Raw genomic sequence first — 15,788 nt, 5'->3', positions numbered from 1 at the left:
ACCATGAATAATATAAAAATATTTCTAGCATGTTTCACATAGAAAGGCATCGCTACACATCCAGTAAATTTTGACAATGCTCAGTCTTTAATTTAGGAATTGGGTTGGAAAGTCTAATAATACATGTCAATCTATAACAAGTATTAAAAACTGTGCCTCATAATATATGTCACCATCATAAAATTTTAGTTCTTTTAATAGTTATAGTTATGCCTCAGACCACTTTCAATCAATGATCAAAATCAGAATTAATTACTTGGAATATGTTTTTCTAGAACAATCCACATCCCACATCTTCTTACATACTTACTAAGAAAATATCTGAAAAAGTATAAGATATTACTATGATTTTTTAAAATTGTTTTAATTAGACCTTAAAGAGTTTTAGTCCACTGCCTCAGAATTATCTCTACAACATCTGAGAAATGAATCAAATGTATGCAGGGCAACTTCTCTCCAAAGGACAGGCCATGCTATCAGATCAATACAATAAAGTTGACTCCTTATAGATTTATTGATGAAATTCTGCATATACATCCAATTTCTCTAAATATCTCTCTAATCTGTTCCTCATATATTCAATAACAAATCAAGTAACAATAATAATACCATAGTAATTTCTTTGATTTTCTTTGATACTGAATCTTGAAAAACAAAGACAACTATTGAAAAGATGTGAATTTTTCACTAGTGCTTTTCAGTTCTTGTTATATCTGAATAGATATTCTACATAAAAAATATGCTAATTAGGAAGTTGACATTTTAATAGGCTATAAAATATTTTAACTCTCTTGTTTTCAGTTATAGAATTTACCATGTTTTTTTAGTCATTATGTGAAATAAACCCTATTCATTTCCCCCCTTTCTACATTATAGAAAACATCAAGCTAGTTGCCTTGAGAAATTTTTCCAAATAGATTTTATATACATTTTTGTTTCTGGGTACAAATTGCAATTGAGAACAAAGAAAACATTTATTCAGCATACAGAAAAGATGAAGAACAATTCCAAAATTAGCATCTTCTTATCAATAGTCTGTCAATACACTCTCTGGTTTGTTAATTACCCAGTAATTATTATTCCTATCAAAATACTTTCATGTGCCTACCTACCCAAATAAAGTTCTTTCTCTTGATAATCACAGCGTGACTCAATGTTTTAGTATATTCATGGTAGACTGGATATTAAACAATTTGATAAATGTCATTTCATTTATAAAGAAAATGGAATATATTTTAGAACTAAGCATTCATTTTATGTTTCGTAAAATATATAAAGGAGAAAATCAAAACAGAAAATCATGCCTAAAGCTTACAAGACAATGAACTACTAGAGTAGAAAAAGAATGCAGTTGCTAGAAGGGCAAATGTGTACAACTTAACATGTGGTGTTAAGAAATTCAAAAATGAACAAATTAATGATTTTTGGTAAAGTCTTTCATCTTCCTCAAAATCTTTTTTTAGAAAACACATTCTATATATCTGCTTATCGCCAGAATTTCTTTTTACCAGTTCAGACTGCAAATAAGACAAAAACTCTCTCTGAATAAGTATTTTAGAAACTATCAAGAGACAAAATGACCCCTCTCCCCATGTAAAATCCTTAATTGACATGAAAAGCTGAGGAAATAATTAGATAGAAAGTGGTTAGAGTTTTATCCAGTCTATATTCCATATTCAAGAAAAAGCCAAAAAATGGTGAGGTAAGAGTTCTACTCTCATTGTCTGAAGCTGTTGGTTGTCAGACTAAAATTTCCTATAATCCAGAGTTGATCCTGCCAGCTTTGGTTCTTTGGAGTGGATGCGTGAAGAATGAGAGTCCAGCACAGCCATTACAACCAGTCAAGCCTCAGCCAACTTTCCAAGGTTTCTCTATCAATAAGAGCGGTATAGAGGAAGGGATATTAATTCTACCTATGAGATCATGGTTATGGTTTACAAAGAGTGTTGTTATTATTTAGAATACAAATGAGGACATTTTTATTTAATGTATTTATGGAATCATACAGACATAACAAAAAGTAGGTATCAGGATAAATAAACCAAGTGTCAGATTTACCTATTTTATTTTTCTCCCCTATTGTAACCATGCAACAACATTTTCACTAAGAAGTGTCTTGTGGCTGTTGGCTTATCACATTTAAGAATAATGCCTATGATTTTAGAAATCCTTGTTTCCTTAATTTGGAAAATTAAAAGGCCAGCTTCAAGGGCAATTTGAGTCTCAAATAGGATTTTTTGTTCTTGTTGTTGTTTATTTACTATTTGCCATGCACTTTCCTAATCACTTCACATATGTTCTCTCATGTCTCTTCTCAATAACCAAGTGAGGAAAGCTATTGGATATTCCCCCTTTTTAGTGACCTAAATTGCTACTTAGAGCATTTCATAATTTATTTCTCAAAGTTAATTATAAGAAGCAAAGCCAAGATTTAGATCCAAGTATGGCAGTAAGAAAAGCATTCCTACCAATTACAGGTGTGTTAAGAGGTTATAAAAATTAGGGTGAAAATATATATCATAATCTAAAATGAGATTCATATTTTAAAAAGGACACTGACATATAGACATATTTTATTTCCTAACACACTGGTCTATTACATTAGTGGTCTAATGAAATATTTTGAATTAAAAATTAAGAACAAAATTCCTTCTTAATAAATTATATCTATGTATATAAAAGCAAAAGTAATTTTTCAAATTTATTATTTGAACCTTACATAATAAGCAGGATATTTTTTGCTTCAGGATAATGTACATTAATCAGATTCTTAACCATATCTATTTTAACATACTTTCACTGGTATTATTCTAATACATGTTGTTTTAAAAAGGATGCTCTTGAATTGATATTTTATAAAACATTGACTAAAATTATTTTTAAAGTTGTATTCTCTGTTTAATAAATTGAAAATTATTGAAACCTTAATTCAGCTCTTCTCTGTAAACCATAATATTTTTTTTAATTGAAAAAATACTTTCTCTGCGAGTGCTGAAGTTCCTGATAGCTCACAGAAAATTCTTCTAAATGGAAGATATTCTAAATTATCTTTTTTTTTTTTGCATGGAAACATGCAAATATTTCAGCTAGATATTTGCAGATATCATTTTCTCATATCCACTTGGGGTATCTATTTAAGAAAATACTTTTATAACCAAAACTTGCCAAATAAATTGCTTCTATTGATTTTTTTTGTAATGGTTAGCCCTGTTTAGATGATACAAAAATTATAGACCTTTTGGCTTTATTCCATTCAAATAGTAATTATAAATTTATCTAAATAAAAATATAAGCTTGATAATAAATGTTATTTCTAAACTCAGGACAGTCCCAAGTACAATTAACAAATTATAATAACAATTTTTGCATATCCCTTGAGTTTTCACCATTATTTTTCTGTTTGTTTTAGTTGAAGTTCAAAATCATCCTACTCTCAATTTTTGTTACCTTAAAATTATAAATACTCTTTAAAAAGTTTTTGAGTAAAGATTTCCAATACCTTTAAAGTAAATGCAAGCATTTTTCTACACCAATAATAAACTATCAGAAAGAGAAATTAGCAAACACTTTCATTTACAATTGTATCAAAAAGAATAAAATACCTATAAATAAATTTAACCAAGCAGGTAAAGGACTTGTCCTCAGAACATTACAAGATAATGAAGAAAGAAATTGAAGAGGAAACAAATAAATGGAAGAATATACCATGCTCAACTCATGGATAGGAAGAATTAACATTGCTAACATGTCCAAACTACCCAAAGTGACCTACAGTTTCAATGCAATCCCTGTTAAAATATCAAAATATCAATTTTTCACAGAACTTTTTTCACAAATAATCCTAAAATTTATACAGAATCACAAAAAAATCCAATAGTTAAAGTAATATTGAGAAGAACAGAGTTGGAGGTGTGACACTATCTGATATCAAACCATAACACAAGGCTATAGAAATCAAAAAAGCACCATACTGGCATGAAAAGAGACACATAGATCAATGGAATAGAGAGCCCAGAAATTATCTCATGCTTATATGGTTAATTAATCTATGACAAAGGGGGTAACAATATACAATAGGGCAAAGACAGTCTCTTTGATAAATGGAGTTGGAAAAACTGAACAGATCCACATGCACAAAAATGAAACTAGACCATTTTCTTACACCACATATAAGAATAAACTCAAAATGGATTGAAGACAAACATAAGACGTGAAACCATAAAACTCCTAGAAGAAAACATGGGCAGTAAACTGACATCACTCTTGGAAATATTTTTTTAAATATGTCTCCTTGAGCAAGGAAAATTAAAGAAAAAATAAATAAATAGGATTAAATATAAATGGTACATATACACAATGGAATATTACTCAGCTATAAAAAGATAATGAAACCTTACCATTTGCAACCACACAGATGGACCCAGAGGGTATTATGCTAAGCGAAATAAGTCAGAGAAAGACAAATACCGTGTGATTTCAATTATATGTAGAATCTAAAAAACAAACTGAATGAACAAAACAGACTCAGATACAGAAAACAAATAGTGATCAGATGGGAGGGGGTTTGGAGAGATAGGTGAAAAAGATGAAAGAGATTAAGAAGTACAAATTGCTAGTTATAAAAGTAGTCATAGGAATGTAAAGTATAACATAGGAAATATAGTCAATAATATTGTAACAACTAATGTATGATGTTAGATGGCTACTAGATTTATCAGAGTAATCACTTTGTAAGTTAAATATAAATGTCTAATCATTATTTGTACACCTGAAACTAATATAATATTGTATGTCAACTGTCATAGAAAAATAAATTTAAAAAATAAAAATCAAGTAGGTTACAGCATTCCTGGCTGGAAACCCATTCCTCTCTTTGGGCGTACTATTTTATTTCTTCACCTCCTAAATTCCACAAGGATGCAGCCTTCCTTAGCACTGCCTGGATCCTTCTAAAATTTACTTTCACATAGCAGCATTATTCACAGTGGCCAGAACATGGAAGCAACCAAGGTGTCCTATGATAGATGATTGGATAAAGAAGCTGTGGTACATATATACAATGGAATATTACTCAGCCATAAGAGATGAAATACTGTCATTTGTGACAACATGGATGGACTTCAAGATAATCATGCTAAGCGAAATAAGCCAGACAGAAAAAGTTGAAAATTACATGATATCACTTACATGTGGGATTTAAATCTAAAAGCAACAAATGAACAGGACAAACAAACAGAGACTCATGGATGTGGACAATAGACTAGCAGGTACCAGAAGGTAGCAGGGAGGGGATTAAGGAGAGGTAGATGGAGTAAAAGGGGTCAAATATGTGGTGATAGAAAAATTGTTCTCAGTGGTTTAATGTTACTATTTCATTCCAAATTAAAACCACAATGAGATATCACCTCACACTTGTCAGAATAGCTATCACTAGTAAATCAACAAGCAACAAGCATTGGTGAAGATGTGAAGAAAAGGGAAGCCTTATGCACTGTTGCTGGGATTGCAAATTGGTGCAGCCACTATGATTTTCAATAAATCTTTTTCTCAAAATAATAATAATAATAATAATAATAATAATAATAAGAGAAGTAAATGCAACCAAAATTTAAGGTATACCTTTACAATAGTTTCAAAGCGAGCTCAGAACACTTATGTTGATTTATAAAGTAATTATTTAAAGCCTCAAATATTTCTAAAATCTGATTAATAATGAACAGCAAAGTACATAATACTCAGCATATTATTTTTCACACTCCATATCAGCTCCATTTGTAAATATAATTTATCAGTATGTATATCTGCATGTTTGTATATGTGTAGTATTTACTAACCACTCTATCAAATTACTAATTTAATTTAGAAATAATGAAGCTCTTTTGGATAAATTATTTACTATGTGTAATGTAATATAATCATTTCCAAGTACTTTTATTTCTATACTTTCTCAACATAATGAGAATATTTTTACTGACTATGTTCTCCCAAAATTTACATTTCTATATAATCTGCAAAAAAATGGATGGTGATTTTTTTAAACTTAATCTACACTACTATTTATAGTAGCACATGATCTTTTACCTTCAATGAAATAAATTTCAAAGTATTTCTTTTAATTTCAAGAACTGATTGAAAAAATATTGAACTGGAGTTAGCTGACTTTCAAAAGTATGATGATAATAAAACTTTGTTTAATTCTGTAAATTTCAATTTTTTCTAATAGAATTAACACATTAAAAGTTATACCTCTATGATACATATTTGAACAAAAAAATTTTTGAATAAAACATGAGTAATGTTGAATTAGAAAATTTTCATTTGAGATAAATGAAAAGTCATGCATCTCAGAATGATGTGTAAGCATGTGAAAGGAATGAAGCTCCAAAAAAAGTAAATTGCCATCTTGGGAAAATTCTTAAATATCCGCTAATTTTGATAATTGTTATATTACACAATCCTTTCTTCTAGTTTTTATATGGTCCATGATATCACTGTAGCTTCCTTGATGAGGGGTATCTGTCAACATTCTCTGCAAGTTACATATTTATTAATAGTCTTGATTAGCAGAAATTTATTATTTTTTATTTACATGAGGTTATATTTTTATTTGATGATGCAAAACTGATTCGTTTTTAGTTATTTTTAATTTACCAAACAATAAATTAAATGAATTATTTTAATTTGACACATCACAATAGCAAAACCTCAGTAAGTCAGTCATTCAAACTATTCTCTGATCTAAATAGAGTGCTCATCCTATTCTTTGCATGTGTTTCACATATTCCTAACCTATAATTTCTCCCTATGTTAAACTTTTCCAAAAGAATGGCAGTCTAGAGACTAGAAATTCTACAGATTGCTTCCATAATGATGGCACAACTGCCTGGTACATTAAGTAGCCACCTGGCACAGACTAGATTACATCTCTCACCTTTAAAGGAAACTGGAAATAGTTAATTGTTTCATTGATTTCTGTCCAAGTATACTTTATCTGTGCATCTCTGTATACTGTCCTTTAAAGTGAGATGCTAATTTAAATCTGTCCAGAGAGGTGAAAGAGACAGGTGAGTCCTCATTGTCTTTCAGGTTCTGCCATAAGTTAGTCTGAAAGTTGTTTTGTTGCCCATGCATCTCACACACTACTAGATGAGAACTTTTCACAAGCTAGTAGGAAAAAAAAGAATTATATTAAGCTTGTCCTGGCTTATTTAAATGCAAATATTAACAATAGCACATCAAAATTTTAAATTCTGGGACAAATGCAAAATTGGATGCTGTGGTGGGACAATAGGCATAAACTGGGATTGTCCCTGCCAAACCTAGACATGTCACCTTTGCTACAGGACAAAATGAGAATGGACATTTTAGTTTTAACAGGAAATAAAACGTATAATGCTAATAATCATGGGTTCATGTGATTGAAAGTATGTAAATAACCAGGTTGAGTGGAGCAGTAATTTTTTTAAAACAAGATCATCACTGTTCCTCTGGAAGAGCTTCTCCAGAGAGGCACCATGTCCCCAGAAGCTCTTCAGTATCTCAATTGCCATCTAAGTCACATAGACAGAACTATTGGACCGAGATATTTTCTGAGTTTGCATAGGGTGTCTCACAGATTGAGGCTCATACTTCGGTAACTCTTATTTTTCAGTCATCACGTCAAGCACACATTTTTTTTCTTTTTCTAAAGCAACATGAAAATATAATCATGTGCAGACACAGATTTTGGCTCAAAGCCTTTCTGAAAATATAGAATGAAGTTAATGATGTAGCATGAAGCATAAACAAGTTACAGGATGCAATAAAGTCAGAATTGACAACAGCTGTAGAAATGTTAAGCGGCTGGAAGGCAGAATTTCTGAAAGGGGGCAGAATGAAATAGTCTGGGAAAAAAAGCATCTGTCATGAGAAGGTAACTCACTATTCAGCATCATGAAATAAATGCAATCAAATAAGAAATTTTATTTTTATTTGACTTGACAAGGATATCTGTGCTGCACTTAATGGATATAATGATGTGAGAAAACAGAACATTCACTCAGCAGTAACAATTTCAGCTCTGTAAAGACAGATGTGCCCCAACCTGTTCATCACTGACTTTCTTCAGCTATTTTAGAGAATTCCTCTGGTCTGTGGAATGATTAGGTTCCCCAAAATAACATATAAAATGGGGCATTTCTCCCTGCTTTAACAGGGACCATGCGTAAGTGTTGCATGCTATAAATGCAGTGTTCAGAGGTACAGCAGATTCTATTATCAGAGGAGAGTGGGATGGGGTGTGGCAAGCCCGGAGGTAGATCCTTCACATTAGTTGGTGGGTTAACAGGAAAGTAAACACTGTGTGTCTACCTTCTGTGCTTGTCTCACAGGCTTGCTTTCACGCTGTGATGTTATTCAATCATAGTGCTAATACCTGTAATGTCAACGTATCATTTTTAAGGATAATGAGATGGCTGTGAATGTGAAGAAAGTGTTCAGGGAGAGCAACTGCTCTAGCTACTCTCTGCCTACCTACACTTCTGGTTAAGTTTAGCACATTGAGAGACAGAGAGGGGGACACTGCTTCTAGTATTTACCCTTCCCTGAAGTTGTCTATCACTCCTTGTCTTATTACTCAGAAGATGTAAATGGATAATTGTTCTTGAGCTAACAATTATTGCTCAGGTCTTTTGCCCCTGAAGGAGAAATAATTCTGGCTGCCTTTATTTCATAGATAAGTCTTCTGAGAATTTCATTAGCATTGAAAGTAAGAAGACCCCAGATAGATACAGAGATGGATAGAAGATGATTGATTGATTGATAGATAGATAGATAGATAGATAGATAGATAGATACATATGTAAGAATAGTATTCATATTTTTTAATGGTATTCATATTTTTTAATGTACCATGACAGCTCCAATTTGTGGTCCAATTTGTGTACTAGATGAGCAACTATCCTAGAAAAATGCTTTAGAAAAAAATTATTCAGCTGTCTCTATAGAGTGCAGAAAACTGTAAGGTAGGGTGAGTTTTCTATATTCATTAAGCAAGTAATGTGGCCATTTCCTGGGTTTAGCTCTCTGAGCCTTAGAGCCTGTAAATCATGGGTTGCTAAAGCATCACTTTGCAGCTCTATGAAGACTGAATTTTTTGTGTGTTGAGGGAAAGGGGTGGAAATAAGACAGAGAAAGGAAACAACTACTAGACGAGGATTCTTTAGGGAGCCTCTTCTTGCTCCCAGATTCCCCATGCATGGCCTGAAGGAGAGAAGAGGTGATGGGAACCAACTCCTCTCTGTTGGATTTTCCTATTCATCATTCCCTGGTCCAGCATTTATGCCATTTTGACAGAGTTCTTTCAAAACTCCTCTAATTAGTCATATTTTCAAGTCTGACATTAATCTTGAATGAGGAGCCTATGGAATGTTAGCTGTAGCTGCCTAATTTGTCTTAAGTCTCCACCATCTCTTCCTTTTCTTCACAGAGAATCTCAGTTGGCAAACATGACTACTTGGAAAGAAGATAGAAGAGTAACCATTTTATGTCTGTGCTATCTCATACTTGGTGCAGTTTAATATGTAAATACATATTGTCTTTTCTATTTGCAATATTTCACTTCATTATAATTTACCATTTCTCCAATCTAGAGTCATTTGGTTTGGGGAGAAGAGAGAACAGAGAAACCCTTGCCAAAGTCTCTGAGGCTACTCTAGAAAGCCTCCAGGATTCCCTCAATAAGATGAGGTGCCCATAGGAAGAAGCTGGTTTGTAGTCAGGGTAACTCCATAAGAAGAATTCACCGTTTGTCGCCAGGTAGATATCTTTTTTCTAATATTGTTATTTTTTTCTCTTGGTCATACTGTTTAATTAGGTTCTCTGACTTGACTGATCTATATGACTATTTTATATTTATTATGTCATCTCTTCTATGTCCAAAAATCTTGTTCTTTTTCAAACACCTACCCTATTACCTTTGGTTTTAAAATGCTCAGTGAGAATCCATCAATAATACCATTGGCTTTCTGCCTAAATCCTTCCACTGAGCAATTCTGCAAGTGTGGGATCATGTCCATGTACTGATAGCTATTACAGCCCACCTGCTACTCACAAGTCCAAACTTCATATCCTGTTTACTTTCTGTTTAGGATGCAAGTGTTTAACATTCTGAAGAATTTCCAAATTATCTTTGATTTGGTCAAATAAAAGCCTTTTCCTGTAACCCTTCCCCATCTCCTTAAGTTGTCTGTCATGAGAGAGTGCAATTAAAGTTAGTTGCAATATTGAATCAGATTATGGGGTTTAGAGAGAGTCCATAGTAACCCCAGCAAATAAGAAAAGGGCATACTTTAAGGGCATGTTGTATTGTGGGCAAGTAAAATGTGTTCAACAGGGACATTAAAAACAGCTCTAAAGCTGCTGCAAGGTGGCTGCTTTAGTGGAAGGAAATGCTTTATTGAATTGTAATCTTCAAGAGAACCAGGCATCCTTTCCCTCCCAGCGTCTTGTTGCCAAAGCAGTTAATTGAATCAGTGTTTTAAGAATAACTTTTATCAAGGCTGAAGTGAATCAAGTATTTACTTCATCTTTATTTAGATACTTGTCTTAATTCTGAGATTCCTCAAGGAATAGTCCTAGATCCTCTCTTATTTTTGCTCTATAATTCCGCTGAGCATAAAATGAAGAGTCCCATATTCAAAACTAAGCAGTCCAGACTTCTTTAGTTCCAGAATTTTAACACATGATTTTTGTCTCTTTTCATATTACCATCTCAGTGAATGGTGTCACTTTTAATCCAGGTGTACAAATGAGAACCCAGGAGGCCTTCTCTGCCACCCCTAAGTCAAGTTGATCTTAGCTATAAATTAATCTATTGAGTCTATCCCCTCACCTTCCCATTGGATCCCTCTCACTTCAATGTAGGAGCAATATAGTTGTCTACTCAGTTCAGAGCCTATTTTGTATGTTCAAAACTCACTAAGAACTTCTGATAAATAAATTTTAAAAACCTACTCTGGATTATATCAATTAAAAATCAGAAAACTTTGGAGATTTGTGAGTATTTTTTTAATCTCTTCTATTGTACCTGTCTCTGTCAATAGAAGGAAATAGTATCGAGATTTAATTTTTTCCAATTATTATGTCATCATATCCTGTTAGATTTCAAGTGGATTTTTCCTTTATAGACATTCTTATAAAATCTCATATATGTGTTTCTTTTTTTAAAACCAAACAAAATCTTGTTTCTCCTTATCAGCATTATTATTGAATATTCCCTTCTCTCTGTTTATTTCTAAATGACAGATTTTTAAAAATATTTAACAGAACATGAGCTAAGACTTTAAGATTTATAATTTATAATTTTTATAGTTTCATACATGTGATCTGCTAACTCTATAGAAAATTAAATGGGATTATATTTCATAGTACAGATTAGAATTCTATATGTATTGCATAAACTAAATACGGAGTAAGTAAAGGGATGATGAGTTTAGTGGGGTAAGAAATAAGGATGACCAAATACATAAACGACTAGTGGTTCTTTTAATTATTTAAGAAAAACTTGCCAAAGAGTATAAATTTGAATGCTTATTAGATAGATGAACAAGAGAGATGAATAGAGGAAGACGGTCATTCCAACATAAAATCTAGTTTGGGGAAAGCCTCGAAGATGTCACTGAGATAAAAAAACAGAAAAGGGAATAGAACAGTATTGTTTAGAAGAGAAAAGCAAAACTCAGCTATAGCATGACATAATGTGGTACATTTTGATCAATAGGCTTGAAGGAATATATGAGATCCATTTCCTCAAGGTTATCATTTTATCAGATAAGATGTACAAAGAGGAAAAAAATAGTTTGAAAAAGTAAAGTTTAAGGTGGAAAGGATAGTTAAGGAAACATTTGATGATTAACCTAACTCAACCATCACGTCTTTGTTTATGGTTTCTTCTGTATAGTTCATTCCAATTTGCAAGTAGATTTCTCAGTTTATTTATTAACTAGATCTCAAGTTCATCGAGAGTGTGAACTGTGTCTTCCAGAAGGGTATCTCACAAAAATATGTAGAATTAATGAATGACTAATGAACCACTGATTTTGAATAACAACAACTGAGAGACAATGCTGGAAAAATAATTTTAAGGTTCAATTTCCATATTTAAAATTGCACTTAAAACACATAACTCATCATATATAGTTAGGGCGAGATTAACACATAGAGACCTTCACAGAGGAACCAAACACCAAGGAAACTGAAGTACAAAAGGGGAAAATACAAAAACTTTAAAACACTATACATACACATATGTGCATGCGCTGTTTGTTATCTAGTTAAGAGGAGGAAAAAAAGAGACTAAATTCTTACTAAATCTGCTTGGAGTCATTAACCAAATAGTTCTGATCATGGAAAATGCTATACCTTGAAAATATTTGTTTCAGATGTCCTCAGGCTTCTAGATGTTGGTAACACAGTACAACTTAGTACTGCCTTTTATAAAGAGTTTAACATGATCAGATATGTCATAATGTTGTCAACTGGTTTAACAATTAATTAGCTATCAACCTAGGATTTTTAACCAGAAGAAGAAAAATCTGTCTAGGTTGTCATTAAAATATGCTATTTTAAAAATAGTCTTCAGTATTCCAAGGAAGTTATCAGCATATGATAAGATTAACTCAATCTTAAAATGAGAACAAAAATTGATTATGAATATTTTATATTAAAATATTGATATGATTATAAATATTAAAAAACAGTCAATATTCAAGGGAATTATCAGCATAAGATAAACTCAATCTATTAAAATGAGATTAAAAATTGCTTATAAAAAGCCTAATTTCACATCTTCACCAACACATGTTATTTGTTAATTTTTTGATCATAGCCGTTCTGACTGGTGTTAGGTAGTATGTCACTGTGTTTTTGATTTGCATTTCTCTTACAATTAGTGATGCTGAGCATCTTCTCACATACAGATGGTCTGATGGCCATCTGCATGTCTTCTTTGGAGAAATGTCTTTTCATGTCCTCTGCCCTTGTTTTGATCAGATTGTTTATATTTTTGCTATTGAGTTGTATGAATTTCTTATAGATTTTTGGATATCAACCCCTTATCAGATGTGTCATTTGCAAACTGCAAGCTGGTGCAGCCCCTATAGAAAACACTATGGAGATTCCTAAAAACAAAACAAAACTAAACTAAACAAAACTAAACAAAACTAAACTAAACTAAACTAAACTAAACTAAACTAAAAACAGATATACTGTATGACCCAGTGATTCCACTTCTGGGTATTTATTCAAAGACAACTAGAACATTAATTCAAAAAACATATGTACTCCTATGGTCAATGCATCATTATTTACAACAGACAAGATATAAAAGCAACCTAGGTGTCCATCAATAGATAAATGGATAAAGAAGATGTGGTGTATACACACACACACACACACACACACACAGAGGAATATTAAGCAGCAATAAAAATGTATGACATCTTGCCATTTGTGACAACATGGATGAATCTACAAGATATTACACTAAGTGAAATAAGTCAGGCAGAGAAAGGCAAATACCATATTATTTCACTTATATGGAGAATCTAAAAACAGACTCATATAAACAGAGAACAAATGGATGGTTTTTAGTGAAAGAGTGGGGGGATGGGTGAAAAGGAGAAGGAGAATACAGTCAATAATATTGTAATAAGTTTAAACAGTGACATGATTACTAGGATTAATAGTGTGGTCTTATTATATGGTATAAAAATGTTGAATCACTATACTGTATACCTGAAACTAACCAGTATAAGATTGTATACCAACTATACTTAAATAAAAAAATAAATTTACAAAAAAGCCGTGTGTTAATTTTCTGAGGTCATTTTATATATTTGGAAGTTTATAACATCTGACAATCAATTACAAATCCTATAAGAATGCATTAAATGAATGTATATTTTGCTGTATGACAATTTTTGCTTATACGTTTTCCTCAACACAAGACTCCAAAAAAGAATGCTTAAGTAAAATGAATTCCTGGTACTTCATTTTTTATTTCAAGGTTAAGCATGGTTTAATGTGTAAAAAAAAAAAAAAAAGCATAAAATATATTTTAAGTATCTAAAAGGACAAAAGATGCAGAAAGATCTTTTTGGAATACTAAGTAGCAAGAAGTTTGGAGAAACTACTAACTTTGAACTTGAGAGTTTTTTGCATAATCAATAATACAAGTTTATGTAGATTATACAAAAAGTCACTGATCAAAGTACAACTGTAGACAACTAATGGTTAATGGGTTAAATTTTTATGAGTAATAACAATAATAATGTTTTAGAAATTAGAGACATAAAATACCCTTCAAAGAGGAAGAATTATTAAAATAAAACATTAAGTAATGAAAGAAGACTACACTCAATAAAAGATAGAAAAATAATAAAGTTGAAGAAAATTAAAAAGAGGTATGCCAAAATAATTTATGTGCATAGTTATGTGTCAATAAATATGAACAGACTGAAGTGAAATGGATCACTAAATAGTCTTTAATAATAAAGAAATGAAAATTAAAAAAATAACTACTTAAATATTTTTCAAAGCAGTATCTTTATATTGATATACTGAATATTGTTATGTTGAATATTATTAGTATACTTCTTATAATCTATAAATATTTTAATTAAGAAATTAGTGAGTATGAAGCATTATAAGAAAAATATTGTAGTTTCTTCTGAATAAAGGAATTTTTAAACGTGGTAAACAACCAACTAAACAATTATTGAGCAAATACATGTGCCCAGCTATGTCCCAGCAATTTTTACTCAACAGGACAAGAAAGTTCATTAATATCAATTCAAGACTAGTGCATATTCTAGATCAATTTTCCTCAATGGAAATATAATTTGAATCACAAATGCAATCTGCATATGTAATTTAAAATTTTGTAACAGGTAAATTTTTCGAGTAAAAAGGCACAAATGACACTAATTTTAAAAAAATTTCTTTATATAAATATATCAACATTGTTATCATTTCAACATACAATCTATTTAGAAGTTAGTATTATATATTTAGTTTTATGTACTCGGTCTTTAAAATTATGTGAGCATTTCTTACTTATAGTCATCTGAATTCAAACTAGCTCAATTGCCACATGCGGCTAGAGGCTGCATATTGGATAGGGCAGCTCTAGAAAATCAAGTATAAAGACTGATATAGAAGGAGTAAAACTTTCTTTAGTGCAGTTGAGATGGTTTCTATGCAGAAAATGCATAAGACTACAAACAAACCACTAGAATTAGTAAGTGAATTTAGCAAATCTCTAGATTCAAGATAAATATACTATACAAAATCAATTTTATTTGTATCATAGCAACAAACAAAAGGAAAATAAAAATTTCAATAAATTAATCAGAAAGATTGAATATGTAGCAACAAATTTAATGAGATAATTGTAAACCCTCAATGCTGAAAACTAAATATTGCTAAGAGAAACTAAAATAACAAAAATGAGAAAACATAAATGATGTTCAAGAATCGAAAAAACTTCATGTTATAAGATCTGGGTCCACAGACTTATTGTGTCTCTTTCAAAATTCCAACTTTCTATTTTCTTGTGGAAATTGACAACTTGTATTCTAAAATTTCTGTGAAAATGTAAGTGATCTAAAATACCTAAGGCTTTCTTGAAAAACAACAGACTTGGAGGACTTGAACCACAATAATTAGCCCTACTTTGAAACTGCATTAAGACAATGTGACATTGGGACATAGATAAGGACAGTAAATGGAAAACAGGATGCCAACAGGGG

This window comes from Pteropus alecto, unplaced genomic scaffold (assembly GCF_000325575.1).
Source record: "Pteropus alecto unplaced genomic scaffold, ASM32557v1 scaffold7, whole genome shotgun sequence".
NCBI classification, from domain to species: domain Eukaryota; kingdom Metazoa; phylum Chordata; class Mammalia; order Chiroptera; family Pteropodidae; genus Pteropus; species Pteropus alecto.
The sequence above is the reverse complement of the archived record's forward strand: the minus strand, read 5'-3'. Positions refer to the sequence as shown.